This window comes from Diadema setosum, chromosome 9, assembly GCF_964275005.1.
Source record: "Diadema setosum chromosome 9, eeDiaSeto1, whole genome shotgun sequence".
Taxonomy (NCBI): Eukaryota; Metazoa; Echinodermata; class Echinoidea; order Diadematoida; family Diadematidae; genus Diadema; species Diadema setosum.
This window is the reverse complement of record NC_092693.1, coordinates 38,938,615-38,952,512: the sequence shown is the minus strand read 5'-3', so window position 1 is coordinate 38,952,512 and position 13,898 is coordinate 38,938,615.

The following is a 13,898-nucleotide window of genomic DNA, read 5'->3' as shown; positions in this document are numbered from 1 at the left end:
ATGAAGTGGCTGTAACACTACTATGATTTATCAAATAGCACGGGACCCAATGGGGCAAACTGTGAATTGGATATGGTTAATGAAATAGTTGAAATCAGTGTCTAAATGCTCGCGGGGGGAGGGGGGGGGGGATTTGTAGAAGAGCATATTGATCACCATTCGACTATGGCGGCGTATCTTCTTGTAAAATGGTGTTTTACATCATCAAAGAACAAATTTGTAAACTGATGCACATGGCTTGTGACATTACACCTATATATCTAAGAGACAGCCAGTTTAAAGAAGAAATAAAATCAATCTCCACTTTCCCTATGATTAAGATACCTTTACTTGTATCACTATTCATTTTCTCTTTTTCACACTGATTATCACAAAATATGATTAGAAGTTTGCAAATGGAAAGATATCACAAATGCAGCATTTCTTTAAACCTAATGTTGATCTTTTCTTTGTTTTTGTTATACAATAGAAAAAAAAAACAGATTCTGTCACTGACATGGCTGATATAGTAACAGGTATTTGTGGAATATATACCACTCCTTTATAAATGAAGCTATTCCAAGCTGTAGTTTCTTTGACATACAGCCACATGAAGACTTGTGTAATAGCAGACTTTGTGTCAACACAGAATAGTACTCCCCCTGTATTGATTATGTATGGTTTGTTCTAGTCCCATGTGCCTCTTGTATGCATTGTCTCCTACTACAATGGTGTAGCAGTGGTCGTGTACACTTAATTGTATTGTTTGTTGCAATGTGGTTTGTAACTTTAATGACATTTCTGAGAACAAGAGTCTTCAACTCCAATTTAAAGCTCATGTACTTGTACATTGATTTTAGACAGGGTCAAAGAATGTTTCTCAGGCTGGACATAGTGTCAAATTCAAGTGCAAGAAAGTGGCTAGGACTGAGACTAACACCTTCATGGTGTCACTGTAGCTAACATGGACACTGCCTTTTTTCTGCAGTGCTTGGCGTGCTACATGCATGGTTTTCTTTTCCATTAAAGCGTCAATTCTCATTGAGAATGGGATACATGATCAGTGAAACAAAGTGAACCAAATGATTCTTAGTGTTTTCAAGAATATCAATCAGTCATTGGTGTTAAACCAGATGAATTTCAAGATAGAATTTGATCTCTAGCTATGCTTACAGATTAATACACTTGTAAAATATCAAAATGTAAAAAACAAAATCTTTGCATGCCAGGTAAGGCCTATATGCCACCATGAACTCAATGGTCAAACAAGTAAGCAAAGCACGAGCAAAAAAATTGAAAGGTTCTTTTATAAAAAGATCTTAATACTGTGTGAACTTTAAAAAAGAAAAATCTTGCCAGTGATTTCTTGTGGGTAGCATCTATGATTGCAGTTTTATGGACTATGGCTCAAATGGTGTGCAAAATATGTGTCTTTTTCATTCTAGTGTGATGTCAGTGTTTTTACTTTTGTTGTTTTGGTGTCACATGCTTAGCAATATGCACAGAATTGTATTCTTTCCTTGCACCCAATACATGACAGAAGTGAAATTTTTACCCCCAAGATATTATTATGCCAAGTTTATGAATTCTAGTTTTTGCTTTGCTATAAAAGATATATATTGATGACTTTTAGTTGTGGTAATTAGTCTCATATTGCAAAGGTTTGGTGTGGGTTTTTAAATAGAGTATATTAAAAAGTACCAGTACTGCATTCAGTCCACTGCAGTGATGAATTATTATGATAAGTTTCCTTTAGTGTACACTAACCCTACCAAACACAGAAAGGAGATGCAGAGTTTTCAATTCTTAGCCACTTTTGTCCCCAGTTTTCGTTTGTACCGCCTGGGTTCATACTGTGCGTGCCAAATCCCAAACATACAGAGAAACTGTTTGAAACTCGAGACATATACCAAAAGAGAACGACTATCCCAAACCCATCTTATCAACCAACCAGGTGAAGGACACAGTTATATTTTTCCTGATGTACTCCAGTTATGTGGAAGAACTGCTCGTAAGAAATTTTTAGCAATTACATTATTGGTTTCCTGTCCAAATTGCATCAGTATGTCATGTTCTTCTTTTTTTTTTGCCTCTTCCTGGCTTTTATTCATGGACACATGAATATAATACATATACCGATGAATATAATATATATCCGACTATGAATTTCATCTTTGTTGTTGATAAGTACTGTGCTGTGGATATCTGACCATAAGAGAGAGCAAGAAAGGGGTGAGGAGAGATCACAATGATATTTTAACAGAAATAACTATTAAGCAAAGAATTCTTATATATATATATATATATATATATATATATATATATATATATATATAATGAAGAATCAAGAAATAAACTGGTGATGCATTTTTTTTTTTTTTTTTTTTTTTTGCTAATAAAGAATGAGGAGGCCACCGAAAATTTGAGTTGAATAAACTCATTCTTTATTGAAAAAAAAAAAAAAAATGAATTACCAGTTTATCTCTTTGTTATATTGGAGCCAATACGTGAATTCTCAACATGTTTATAAGATATATATATATATATCTTTATACATGTATATATATATATATGCATATAGATATAAACCCTGAAAAGGATGCATGACGCATTGAAAATTTGGTGCAGCCATTATATATACAGTGTGTACATACATGTGTCCAAAATCCTGGAGAGGACGCGTGACACATAAAAAATTTGTTGCAACATTTAAGTTGTTGGATGCTTATAATGCATCACAATCTCTTCTACATACACAAAACAACACAAACACTTAATATACACGTGACCTCACATAAATCGGACCCTGCATAAATCAACAAACTTGCATTTGTTGACTTGATAAAGAAGACCTGTTATTTCTCAATTGCAACAAGATGATTTTGGTGTAAATAGACACTTTAATAAAATGGAATAAATCAAATTGGTTATATATAAAAGATGAAGAAGTAGAGTGGTAATGCATTTTGACAGTCCAACAGTGCTATTTATTCAGACCAAATTTTCGACGAATACATTCACGCGGACTACAAGTATTATTATAATATATATATATGATGTAGATGTACAGTAAGTATTTATCATCAGGGACATGTAACTTAATGAGTTAGCTGTCAAATGATTAGCAATAGCTGTTTGAAAGTGAAAGTCAGAATGTTGTGTGTAATGATTGGTGTATATAAACAGATTCAGTTTCTACTTGATTTATTTCATTCACTTACAGGCTATTACTGTAACCCATATCGGGCCAACGCACCTGTACACAAACACCCAAGTGGCCCAGCACTGTTTGCACACACACGCCGACAAACAGACAACTCTCCAAACAATGGCTCGTCATTAGCAAGCAATGATAAAAACATACACAAGTTGTATATCATTTGAAAGAAGAAAAAAATCTCTTTAATATGGTATATAACATGCTGCCATTCAAAGCATACTACAGTCATAGTACTCAGTGGAAGTGAATGACGTCATTCATATGTCATTTTATTCACTACGGGATATTCCATATGTGGCCCCTGCGGCGTTCGGATGAACTACGGAATATCCCGTAGATGGCCCGATATGGGTTATGATCAAAGTTTAGTTACGTGCAGAAAGACTTGAAATTCCACCTCTCTCCACACATCCACAAAAAGCGTTCTGTGATCCCTGCATGGATGGGAAAGGTTACTGCAGGGTAAACGGTAAGTTTGATTTTATTTCCCTTGAAACATTTTCTCCAAATTTCATATCCAGTGGCGGATCCAGCGGGGGTGCACCGGGCGCGCGCCCAATCTTTATTTTTCATTAAAACAAAAGAAAGAAAAAGAAAAAAAATGGGGGGGGGGGGAATGAGTGCGCCCCGTTTTAATTTTGTAAAGGCACCTCCCCTTTATGGAATTCCTGGATCTGCCACTGATATCAGTGATACTGGTACATGTATGTAACAATAATCTGAAACCAAAACATGAGCATAAGATTTGATAGCCTACTTATCCCTATTATGGGGAATACGGAATACAGAAAAAAATAAAGGATGAATAAAGTGGAAGTTCTAGTAAATATTGAAAGTGACTATGTGAATCATAACTGGCAAGCAGTGTTATTCAGTATCTACTTATTCTAAACTAGAGCACAAGGTTGTCTATAAGCCTCTGTACTTACAGTTGCCATGGCTACAGTATCATGGCCATGGTTTTGACAATGACAATTCAATTATCTCGTTAATGGAGGCGGATAGATCGCGTTCGTGTTTATGTTCACGGCATTTTGTTGTGGTTACACAGCAAGGAGGTCAGAAGCGTGTGTCTGTGTGTGTGTGTGTGTGTGTGTGTGTGTGTGTGTGTGTGTGTGTGTATGCATGTGTATCTAGCAGATCAATATTATCCGTGTTTATGATTTCATTCATATTCAGATGGGGGAGGGGTATGAGAGCTATTTAGGTGGTTTAGTATATACACACCTACATAGGTAGGAGGAAGAGGAAAAGGTTCCAAATTAAATCACGAACAAAATATATAGACATTTATAAGTGAATTGATGAATTGATAGACTGTAAGATGCTGAATGGATAAACAAAAGACTGGGAAATATAAATATTTAATGGATAGATAGATGGACAAAAGAAGAGATGAATATATAGATGAATAGATTCAACAAGAGAATGCACATTGACAGCAAAGTGTGTACGCAGGTTGGTAAATAGATACATACACAAATGTCATGATTTGATAGAAATGGAAATATAAACAAAGCTAAAACTTGAACGAATAAATACATACATTGTACAATAAATGACTGCAGGAGATAGACAAATAAGAAATGGAACAAATTTTCTGACAGATAGATATATAGTCACTGACTCCAGTGAAGAAGCAAATAGCTTTCTTTTCCAGTGAAGAAGAAAGCAGATGAAGTTCCTGTGCATGATCCAGAGGAGATTAGCACTGAACCTCCCCATTTCCTGCTCAATCAAAGAATAGTATGCATGGGATTAGCACAAACTGAGATCTATTTTAATGCCGGATGAACTCTGTGCTGTACTAATGGATGTCCTTAATCCTTAAGGTCATGTTTTTGACTCCAAAAAGTCAGATTAATCCATCAATCTAAGTTTACTCATTTACACAAAAAAAAAATGGAACAAAATTTAAAAAAATATACATTTCCAATCAAGGAAATTCAACTAAAAAAAATATATATATATACATGTATATATATATATATATATATATATATATATATATATATACATGTATATATATATATATATATATATATATATATATATATATATGCATTTTACAAGTTGCACACATTTTACTTTGTCTAAGCATCATGAACTTTTCCGTTTTGTGATTATTCTGAATTACCCTATCATAAAGACAAAGGAAGCCAGTATGGAAGCTTATTATGGACAGGCAGGTGAGTGGACAAGTGATGACCGCTTCTTTCTGGCCTCATCCACACCACTCAGCTCTTTTATCCCAGGCACCGGGTTGTCAACTGTCCAGAAAAAGGTTTCGTGAGATCGAGCACAACTTAATTTCCGCCTCGTGATGCCCACTTCCTGTTTCCAATTGCAAACGATTCAAAAACAAAAGTGAACGAGAGTAGAGGCTTGACAGTTTTGAACTCATCCCAAATGCTCCCTTTCCTTAATTCTATAGGTTTTGTTATTGTTGTTGGATCTGTGCGGTCAAACAGCTTTAATCTGATTTAGCACACTGTTGCACTGTTACAGGTTTTGTTATCACAACCTTGAGCGTTGCATCACATTTTGATAGATTTTGTCATGAAAAACAAAAAAGCGAGAAAGAAAGAAAACAAGTAGGAATCCAAGCAGTGATCAGGCTGTGGAATCAAATTTAGAGACCAAAACACATTTCCATGCAAGACAGTCATGATGATAGTTTGCCATACAGGGTCTACCGTGTGTAATTCCCAACATTTTAAAGGCTGTGGCAACAGAGAGTGATAGATATTGTGTTCACCGGTGGTGTATTTACACACTCAGTATATAGGTTAAGTACACTCTGATAGTATTGCGAGATAAGCAGTGTAAATACACACTGCAAGGTGACAAATAAATCAAAATCTTTTGGCAACACTGATCATCTGTTCAGATAGACATGGTCATCCATGATGGTTGATTAATTCCTGATAACTGACCTGAACATGAAGTCTGATATCACTGCTCAAGACACTTGTGACACTTGTCATTACAAGATAGCACATTAAATGTCCTAAATTCCAATAAATAGAGAGTGACAATATTAACACAATGCAATTTGTAATAACAATGAATAATGATTGCAGGTTTCCTTTGTTCTTATCAATTCTCCTAACCATTAATTGGTCTCATTTATTTGAATCTGATCTCGACATCTTTAAGTTTGTTTACAAACCTAACACAAGATCTTATCGAAAGCTAATATTCGGGTAAGAAATTGTGCATGTCAAATTTCAGTTATATGACTATAACCTCTACACCTGACAAGTTTTAAATACCCAGTAAAGGTGGTCAGAACAAAAAAAAAGGATTTATTTTTTTTTTTTTTTTTTTTTTGGGGGGGGGGGGGGGGCATGCCTTGGGCATTTTCCGATTGCCTTGACACAAAACTTGTTATTTCCTACAAAGATATGGCCTTGTAATGATGAACCAATTATTGCTTTCAGTTTACATTGTGCCGTGTAAGCAGAAGCTTGTTGATTAGATTTTTTTTTTTCTTTTTACTATGTGACTCAAGTACCTAAACTCTGGAGCTCATAACTTCTTTGGCTACCAAACTTTCCTCTTATCGCCATGATTTCCCTACTTTGCTGAACGAATTTATCACGGGAATTCTGGGAAGAGACTGGGACAACTAGGATCATGGACAATCAGATGCTTGCTTCTGGCTGAAGATAGACTTGTTGACTGCAGATGTCCCATACTCAAACATTTCCATGTCATCAGGAATTAACGAATAATAGACATACGTGTAGTTGTATACACATTGCAAAGTGTTGTTTGGAAAAAAACAGACAAACAAACAAACCATTCAAAGATGGTGTATCATGGCAAGGATATACTGAGCATTTTTTCTTTATCAGTTGCACAAAACAAATCCTTGAGATAAAAATCCTCTGAAACCAGTTTCAAATCTGCTCAACACTTTATCAACGACAAATTTGTTTTCTTAAGCATTTGATTGTCAGTTTACATGCAACACATACAACTATAGAGACCAATCCAAGTGATTTTTTTTTTTTTTTTTTAGATTATGTGTAATTGATTTTTCAGATTCTTTTTCTATGAAGAACCTACTTGGTGAAAAAAAAATGACATGTCTTCACGTATGAATCAACTCTAGGCTCTAGGTGTGGCAGGTTCACGTGAGAACAAACATTATTAACACTCCCAAGTTTTGTTCCTGCTATTTTAGACATCCATTGCCCAGCAGAATACCTGGATGTTGACTCACAATAGAGTCACCCAAATCCAACTTCATACATTTCACCACGTGTCATGTACATGTTACACTGTGTGTGTGTGTGTGTGTTTAGATGTATGTATATATGCACAGTAAGAGTGTGTGACTGCATATGGTCAATAAAACTTAAAGGGGAAGGAAACCCAAATACACGTATACCAATGGTTTGGATGAATGCAGCAATATATTAGTAGAAGACATCAGAGAAAGTTTGAGGAAAATTATAAACTCAGTGCAAAAGTTATGAAGTTCCAAATTTTGGTAAATATACATGTAAAGAATACATGTATATCAAAGAGAATTCCGCAAAATTTCATATATTATGAAAAGTGCACATCTCTTTGACTTGTTACTGATATGATGAGTAATACTATTCCCCCTGCTTTCTGAAAGAGGTAAGTTAAGTGCTCTTTTATTATGCTAGAAAAGCAAAAATGTGTTGAATTTTCTTTAAACAAACATTTTCTTCATGTCTTTTTCCATATGTGATGTCACAAAATGTTGTAGTCTTCTTATTCAGTCATGCTGGCACCAAAAATTTAACAATTTGTAACTTTTCATCAGATTGTCTAATTTTCCTCAAACTTTCACTGATGTATTCTATTGACATCGCTGCATTCACTCAATCCACATGTATACCAGTACAATGTATTTGCAGAGACTCCAACTCTCCCGTTTTCGACGGGAGATCTCCCGCCGAAAGCCCATTTTTGCAAAATCTCCCGTTCTCCCGCTTGAGATTTGATTTCTCCCGCCCTGGCTCTGTGTCTCCCGTTGGAAAGGATTTCTTACTTATTGCTATCGTATGTTGAAAAAAATAAGCCTTACATAGCACCAGAGAACATCTAGAACCCTAGGAACTTCGCGCTTCGCACACATCAACTTGAGGTCTCCCGTTTGCTAGGGGTTTCGGGCGGGAGAATCTCCAGATCAGAAGGTGCTTGGGGTTGGAGTCTCTGTACTTGGATTTCATTTCCCTTGATATTGTACCACAATCAGCATTAGATGTGACATATTGTATCTAATTGGGCTGAAATCTTGTCACTACGGCAATATCATTCCAAATTACACCATGCACAGAAAGAACATGTTACACATGATTTCAATGAGGTATGCATAATCACTCAATTGTTGCATTCTTTATTCATAATTATACATTTACAGATACTCATCCCGACACAACCACATGATTATATCATACAATATACACTCAGGACACGGTGATTTGATCACTATACACACTGGTGCAACATTCCTAGTACAGAATAGCAATATTTTCAGTTAGTATCCTCACAACCCAGGAATACATGATGTAAATAAGAAAATATTATGAAATCCCTACACTGTCATAAAAAAAATAACAAAACACACACACATAAATATGGAAATACATGTACATAGGCAAATGTAGCTAGACTGTAAGGAACTGAGGCAAAGTTCTCAGTAAAAGACTTCATCATTCTTTCATCAAGAATGCATGATCATAAATGGCTGGAAAAAAAAATTCATTCTCATTTCACTTCATCCACCATGGCATTTCTATTTCTAATAACCTTTTGATAACTACAAAACAAAAACACATTCAAATGGTGTCCTTTTTAAAGCTGTAGGTTTGTACCTTGACTTTCAATTTCATTCAGACAATTTCTAGCCTCCAGTCTGGAATGTGAACAAGGATTTAACAAAGAAAACTACAAAGCAGAAATATTTCAATTGCAACAGATGGAAATCATCATGGAATTATTATAATCATACCTATTAGAATGTAAACATTTTCATTTCAGGCAATTTTGCCTTCCTTTCAGCAGGACAGAAAATGCTACAAATTTGTACCATTTTTTTTTTTTTTAGTTAACACCATTCCAAAGGTTAACATGGAAAAAAAAATAAATGGACTGCCTACAAATCTACAAAGCCTGGATGGCACTCCTTCATGGCATACACTACACATAGCAGAATTCAAACAATCAGCATACACGTGTATTTCTCACAAAAAGAAACTGTCATACACAGACTATGACTTCTATTCACCAACGATGGCAAAAAAACACAAGGCTTTAGGCTTTGCTTCTGTGTACATTGTAGTAACCAAAACAAGTTCTCTTTCCGACTTCCAGTCCATTTGTGGCATAAATTGCTTATACGGAACACAAAGGAAAAATCTAGCTATCTACCATACCTCTGAACTTTTTCTCTTTTTCTGTGTCATTTTACTCATACATTGTTCTGGTGAATTATGCACAGTTGGCTCAGAATGTACACTGTAAGCTAGAGGCTGTAAAATGCTTAGAAAGGAACTTTACAATCTATTTGTACAGGAAGAATAAGAGACATGAATGGATACACCTAGGTATTGCTCTACCTGCATGTAGGTATTCAATAACTGTTCAAAATTGTACAAAGAATTCCTACCAACTTGTGCTAGCATGGACACCAGGAAGTCATCTTTTCACATGGCACATGATCAATGTGATCAAAAACAAAACAGGGAATATAAGTCAGCGTGGTACTTGTCCACATCCATTCACGGAGAGAATGATAAATTCATTAATCCAACACTTAAAAAGATTCTAGCTATCTGATTGGTTGATTGCTCATCACATGACATGCAGTTGAAAGTGCCATTACACAATGCCCCAATGAGGCATGCAATTTTGTTTCAGCAACATCTGTTGACGTTCGAGGTGTTGTAAAAAACAAATAGTGTATGGTCTTTACTCGTACAATGGAACAAGATTTTGCACTTGGTGAATAGGGCACCTCTATCTTTCAAGTCATGTGAAATTTTGTACCATCACACCTGTGACATGTGTATAAATTTGTATATTATCATACACTTGTACAAAGGTACTGATGCACCAAATGAACAGATAGTAATAAAAAAGCAAAGTACAAATATCACTCATAAATCTGAGTGTGAAATCCACCAATAAGTTTTTAGTTCATCAGTGTGAAAACTTTAGAACTCAAGGATAAACCTCTACATTCCGATTATACAGTTTGCAATAAATAAACCTAAGATTTTACTTTGAGATTATATTCAGCTCTTAAAAATGCAGATGAGCACTTGCTTTACCCTGCTTTCATCACTAGAGGGCAGCAAACAGCTACCAATGCACAACTGCACTAGCACCACCTCTGAACAAGTACAGCAATGTTCTCCTGCACCAATGTATTTCTTGGTCCCTGTGGACAATTTGAAAATAAATGGCATATCATTGATGAATGTTTTACTTAAAGTCATACAGTATTTGCCCAATTCATCTAATGCAAGATCAGATTTCCTAAACTCATGGGGGAAAATCTGCACATATGCCTGTTTATTCTTAGTCTTTATGAATTTACTAGTCACTGCCACAGTAAAACTTTAATACTTTAAAAAAAAAAAAAAAAATCTACTGAGAGTATGTGGTAGTGGTCCATATCAATTCAACTTTGTATCAGTATGAATGTATATGCCAACTTCATTAGGTCTGTTAACACTGGTAAGACAGAAATCAATCCTACAGGGAAGTCCAAGAAATTCTTGAACTGTTTTTAACTCACAGATTAGTACTTCACTGCCTCACACTTCTTATCCAAAACTGATGAAAACCTGTACATCTAGGAGAAAAAAAAAAACAACACATGGTCTTTGGCAGTTAAGAAAAACTATACAGTTCACTTCAATTTACATACATGTACACTGATCTGCATAATCACTTGCAATAAAAATACATCATTGTACATGAAACTTTCGTCTGGTTTCAGACAATTTTACATGATGATGCATAGAAGACAAATATAATGAGCTTTTTGCTATGCTTCAGAGTACTACAGTTTAAGATATAAATACATTGTATGTGTAGCAAACAGATGATTATAGAAATAATAAATCAGGCACACAAACAAAAACAAGTATTGTCTTCATAAACATTTCCGATATACAAATTGTTAATGTTGGCACAATTTCAGACAAAGCAAATATTCCTAGGAAATTGTCTACAAACACTTTAATCAAATACATGTGTATCACTTTTGCCACACAATTGGAATACATGAACAAATCATTCATATCACTCTATTGATTATTATACAATACTCCCTACAATAAGAAACATATCATTTCGAAAAAAAATTGAAGTAACCACTCTATAGAATAGTTATATGTACTGTAAACTTTGCGTAAATTGACATGCACAGGACTGGAGAAAATCTGTTAACTACTTGTTAACTACAACACGGAAGTCAACAAAATTACAAAAGAAAAGACAGACATTACAGCACTCTTCACCATGTCAACTTACAAAATCATGTCAAATTATGCTATGTCAATTTATGCAAGGTTTACTGTATAGGTTTTGCATGGGGATCAAATACATACAATGCGACTTGAGTGCATCAAACTTTGCTACAGCACACACGCTATAGTCGAGTGATAAGCCATCAATTACACAGACTGAGGCGAATACAGTTGGGGGTGTATTTGGAGAATTATGGGAAAATCTGTCAGGTTGTAGAAATCAAACCAAACCTAACTCAAGATGGACCAACAGCTCATTTTACCATCAGTCAGCACACTACATGTAGGATAGGTCATTATTAACCCGTTGAGGACAGGCTGATTTTGCTACAATACTCATTTCCCATAGACACCTGCACAAGTATACTCGGGACTCATCCTCAATGGGTTAAAGGGAATGTAAACCCAAAGAGCAATGTGGATTGAGTAAAAGCATTAACATTAGTAGAACACATTAGTGAAAGTTTGAGGAAAATCGGACGATCGATATAAAAGTTATGAATTTTTAAAGTTTTGGTGTTGGAACCGCTGGATGAGGAGACTACTAGAGGTTATGACGTATGAGTGGACAACAATATAAAGAAAATATAAAAGGAATTCCACAAAAATTTACTTTTCTAGCAAAATGAAAGAGTACTTGACAAACAGCTTTCAGAAAGCAGGGGGAATAATTGCTACCCCTAACATATCTCAGTATCAAGTTGATGGAATGTGTAATTTTCATGAAATATGAATTTTCATTAAATTCCCTTTATATTTTCTTTATATTGTAGTCCACTCATACGTCATAACCTCTAGTAGTCTCCTCATCCAGCGGTTCCAACACCAAAACTTTAATAATTCATAACTTTTGCATCGATTGCCCGATTTTCCTCAAACTTTCACTGATGTGTTTTACTAATGTCACTGCTTTCACTCAACCCACATTGCTCTTTGGGTTTACGTTCCCTTTAAACAGTGAGAACTGATATCAAATCAGTTGTGTTGACAACATACATCTTATTTATATGATCTGTGGCTAAAGAGATTTTGGTCATCACCGATGGTTTGAAGCATTGTTTGGAGTGTCATCAAAGCAGGCTAAGTTTTAGAAAGAGGTTATGAGTTGCTTCAACTAGTAAGTGGTACTAAAACAGTTGATCTCATGGAACCAAGAACCAAGAATCAAAAACCAAGCTATGAAACAAGTAGGGTGGGATCAATTTGCTTCAATTGCTTCAATTGCTTTTGCTTTTTGTTTTTACCTCCGCCAAGGGAGGAGGTTATGTTATCGTTACTGTTGGTTTGTGAGTTCGTTCGTTAGTTAGTTAGTTTGTTAGTTAGTTTGTCCGTGTGCAAATAACTCAAAAAGTAGTTCACGGATTTGGATGAAACTTGCAGGAAAGGTTGAGAATGACACAAGTAACAAACGATTAACTTTTGGTAGTGATCCAAGAATTTTAGTGGAATTTACGAAGGATTTTTGATATTTTGGCAGGTAGGGTCAATGAACTTGGGAGTTCAGGCTGCGCGTATTTGAGGTTTGCATGCGCGCACTAAAGTGCGTGCTCTAGTTTCTGCTAGGGCGAGGCGCGCCCTGCAGCTGAGGGTTTATGACGTAACAAAGGCTTCTATATTGGGAAATCGGGCAACTTTCAGCACACTATAAACACTTTCAGCATGCTGTAAGTTGTATGTATGGGTGGAAATCACTGATATCTACAAGGAAGAACAAAAAGATCAGTGGTGGAAATGAGCTGCATGCTTGGCGGAGGTCTGCGCTCTCAGAGTGCCTCTCTAGTTTTTTATTTTATTTGACGATACAAAGTCTGCTGAACTCATCAAACTGAACACAACTTATGGCAAGACTTCGTTTCAACCATTTTTCTGATAATGATATGGTGTGTCTGAGCTTATTTAGATCAATCATAGATTGCAAAATAGTACAAGATGCACAATGTCTTCCTTGAATTTTGTAAGGACCAAACATCTTAAGTTTTGGTAATCTAGTCACTCTGAATTCCATAATAACATAATGCAGCACAACAATCAAATGTTCAACCATCTTGTTTTCAATCCCTATGTAAACTTGTCATTTCAGGAAACATAACTAAGTAGGCACATCTTCTTACATTCTGGAATAACTCTTTGCAGAATGCATGTAAGAATTCTTACTAATGATATTTATACGAAGGCAC